Here is a 4,268-nt window from a genome sequence, read left to right as displayed (position 1 = left end):
AGAAATTCGTAGAAAAAGTATAAGCCAACTTTGTAAAAAAAAAAAAAAAAAAAAAGAAAAGAAAAGAAAAATTACAGCCTGTGGCAGTTTATCTTTCCTTATAATTTATCATTTCAATCTTTAGCTCTGTATTTTTAAAGCCTCTGATATAATAAAATTAAGCTCACAGCTGATAGAAATAAAATAAAAAGTAACAGAGGGAGTTAAGAAACTGGCTTTATTGCTGTGTGATTTTGATATGATTTTAACTTTTATAATTATGACTCTATTCCTATGAAATGAATAATAGTTGTAAACCAATTTTAGCAACTTGTGTCAAAGACTATATATTTAAAATTCTAGATGTGTTTCTGAAATAAGTTGTAGATTATCCTAAGTAAAATTTTTATGCATGAGATGGAGTTGGAAGAGTAGCTATTGCATTATTCTCCATCATAGGTCAGTGAAAAAGTGCTTTTCTGGTATTATTCAAAGTGGAATCCTATTATCACACTTTTTGAGATCAGTTAACATGGTTGTATTAGGATCTTCACCTTAGCTTATCAGCCACAAGTGGTATTACAGTATGTGCCATATTAATTCTTCTTGGCAAGTGGTGGCAAGGTAAAGTTTGAACAAGGTAGTCAATTTTCTTTCTTTTTTCCTTCCTGCTTTCTGCCTTCATTACTATAAATTTATAGATTTTAGTTGAGAAGAATAGGAAGAGGAACATTCCATTAATTCAACAAATATTTACTGAATGCCTGGTGTACGATAAGTATTCTGTCTTGCTCTGGTAAGCTAGAAAACATATCTAGTCTCATCCTTCAGGAAGGCAAGAGAAAGATCAATACAACTGATATTATATCAAAAATAAATGCATCATTATAAACTAGAATCAGTATTAGACAGTTGCATGGTGGTAGAAAGAAGTAACAGGAGAACCTGATGGGGTCTAGACATCAGGGCTGCTTTCATTGAAGAGGCACCTGGTTAACTAACTAGATGCTGGGGAGAAGCAGTGTGGGCAAGGATGTGGTGGGTAGAAGGAACACGGACATTTGAGGTTCTAAAAAGATAGTGCTAGGATGCATGAATGAAAGGGGAGCTCTAACGGTGGAGAGGCAAACAGGAACTAGGCCATTCAGTAGAATGGAAGAAGTAGGAAGCCGTGCAAAGAGATTAAGAAAGATGATTGGGTGAAATGATAAGTATTTGCATTTTAAAAATAACAACTCTGGCTATAGTATGAGGAGTTGAGGAAAGTGAAAAGTAGATTCTGAGAAACAAGTTAGGAGATTATAGCCTTAGGTCAGGGAAAAGGTAAATGTTAAGGAATTGATGATAGAGATGAAGAGAAGTAGCTGGATTTGAGAAATACATAAGAAATAAAATTGTTAAACTCAGAGGAAAGATCAGGTTTGATAAAGTGGGAGATACTAAGATCACCTCCCTGAAATTCAGACATTCCAACTTTGATGGATGGTAGGTGACATACATCAAAGCTCTGGGAAAAACAAAAACAAAAACAAAAACCTTCCAACTATGGACAAATATATAAGATTAAATAAAATAAAAATGGGAAAATTTGTGGACTATTAATATTAAACTAAATTGTAACAATCCTGAATGCTATGATCTAGGATTTTTGTCTTTTGCCAGTCCAAGTCTGTTAAGTTCAATAGGAACCAATAGTCTGATTTTGAAAAGTATATCAAAAATAAGTTTGGAGTGCATCATAGTGTATTAAAATCTTATACCTTCAAACTTTGCTTAAATAGTTTTCTTAGCTGGATTTTTTAATTATGATTTGCTATAGGGAACAAAGGCTCTCCAGAGAAAAAGTTAAGAAAGCACTCCTGTAGGAGAGCGGAGAAAGATAGCCAGACCTCAATCCCTTCTTCTCCAATCCCCTCCTGGATTTTAGGTATGCACACACAGGTGTCAACATGCTTTTCAAACCACTGAGTCTGGGACTCAAACTGCTCAGTAGGTCATGTGGGATCTAGCTGCTTTACCCACCATGCCACTGGCTGGCTCATTTCGCTGGATTTAATAGAAGAATGTGGGCATTAGTTAAGGTCACTTCTTTGCTGCTATATTCACAATGTCTTGGATGTGTTCCAAAGGATACTTATTGGTGGTAAGTGTGATGATGTCATTTAACTTGCACCCCTAAGTCCCTAGGGAGTTTGGAAGAGTTGTTCAGTGCATAAAAACTATGTGTTCATTGTTTTGTATCATCAAAATAATTTCAAATCTATCACAAATCACCTTTGTTTTAATGGTAAGAAAAGATAAGTAGGAGAAAATGGTGGATCCAAGATAAATGTCTTTTGAATAGCTGGACTGATTTTACCAGAGACTGACTTCTTTTTCAGTACTATGACCGTAGAAGGTAATGCAATAGCTCTTTCTGAACCCATACCCATTCAGATGTTGTCAAATAGTTTAAGACCCAATTTATTTAAGGTTTTTTGAGAACATTGTCCCACTTGATGACCTCAATATAACCTAGTAAACATGGATGGATGTACACTTAATATCCTAATTTTATCTTGATATATCAGCAACAATTTGAATTATCTGGCTATCTTTGCATGAATTTTCATTTGCATATGAATGTTTCCATCAGAAATGTAATCAAATGCAAATTCAATTGGATTTGCATTAATAGCCTTTTGGCTTAAAAGGGAGAAAAATTCTGATTTTTCTGGATAGGCAAACTAAACTTCATCTAGATACACTACTGGTGTTTGGAGATGAATTCAATTGCTAGATCAAATTTGGCCATACTATATTTCTATGTCAAGTGTGGTAAAGACAAAAATACATCAAGTCATGTGCTCTCTTTAAGGATCATCTTTGATTGTCTTTGTATCTTAAGCATGGGGCATATTGCCTAGAAATTAGTAGGCTCTCAAGAATCACTTATAGAACAAATGCAGAATAAATTATGTCCATAACACTAATATTGGTATAGAGGTCTTCTAGTAAATGGGAACACAAAATAAGATACCTACAGTTGAACTAGGGACTTGGACATAATATTCAGGCAATTGTAGAATAATTATGTGATCAACTGTATAGTGCGACCATAAACACTTGCAAGAATTCAATATGGCTCAGAGGAGTATTCAAAAGTTCTAATGAAAAAGATGACACTCAATCATTTGAAGCTATTCACTCCATAAGGAGTTTCTTCATGTAGTATACATACATTATTGGTTATACAGCTGAAATATCTAGAATTGCTTAAGTGGGCTAGAGTTGAACTATCCAAGAGCTAGGTATAATGACCATGGATATAATATGGGCTTTTTGGGGGAACTGCTATCAGTACTAGTTACATAGGGGTTTTCTGCCCAACACTACCTCATCCTCCTTTGTTTAGAAATGGCTTTCCATTTCCCTGCTGCCAAGACTTACGGTACCAGAGGGAACTGCTCTGGTATTGCATGACCCAGTCTTACTAGCCACAGCTGATGAACCTGCATTTGAAATAGCCACTCTCAATTCTCTATTCTCCACTCCAAACGGCTGATTGGGTCAGGAGGTAGCCAATGGAATCCATTCAATTTTATAAATTCCTTCCTTATGGTTGCTGAATTTCATTTTAAAAAGAGCACCAAGGCAGCTTTTTCTCCAAAGTGAATAAAGCTGTTAAATTCAGAATGAAGGAATTGATATTTTTACACTCAGTGAGAGAAGATAAGATTTATGGGGGCCAACAGGTGATGTGATGGTTGGGCTACTGGACTCCCACGTGGCTGACTGTGATTCAAGTCCTAGATCTGCTTTCTCACTTTCCCTCTCTCTCTTTATCTCTCTCTCTCTGTATCTCTCTGGTCAGTGTGCATGCCCTATGACAAAATTTAAAATAAGAATAACAATAATGATAATAATAATAAAATTAAATAAAGAATACTTAAAAAAAAGATGTATGAAGAGAGCGAATAAAGCAGACACAAAATAAGCAGACAAATTGGCACATCCTGTTGATACATGAATAGCTCTGCTCATTCCTAAAGGCAATCCGTCCTTCCATTGCCCTTTCTTGGACTCTAAGCAAAGAATTTTTTTTCTGTGTTGTGTATCAGTCTCTTAAAACCAGATTAGGGTGGTGCTGTGATGCTCTTCAAGGCTGACCCATGTAGGAAGATTCCAGGTTCCCATCTAGGGACCTTCTCAAGGATGCCAGGCACTTCCATGTCGATATTCCGCAGCTGGCTAAGGTTAGGGGTAAAGTGTACTGCCAAGACCCGGTTGTGGGGTGCTATATCTCTTTC

The 4,268-nt window shown here is 35.9% G+C and overlaps 1 protein-coding gene across 3 annotated transcripts in view; it reads right to left on the bottom strand.

The window, feature by feature from the left end:
- ZEB2 (zinc finger E-box binding homeobox 2) overlaps positions 1–4,268 on the bottom strand; it is a 45,589-nt gene that overhangs the window by 17,597 nt on the left and 23,724 nt on the right. The window lies entirely within an intron of this gene.

This window comes from Tupaia chinensis, unplaced genomic scaffold (genome assembly GCF_000334495.1).
Source record: "Tupaia chinensis unplaced genomic scaffold, TupChi_1.0 Scaffold000638_1, whole genome shotgun sequence".
Classification (NCBI taxonomy): Eukaryota; Metazoa; Chordata; class Mammalia; order Scandentia; family Tupaiidae; genus Tupaia; species Tupaia belangeri.
The sequence above is the reverse complement of the archived record's forward strand: the minus strand, read 5'-3'. Positions and strand labels throughout refer to the sequence as shown.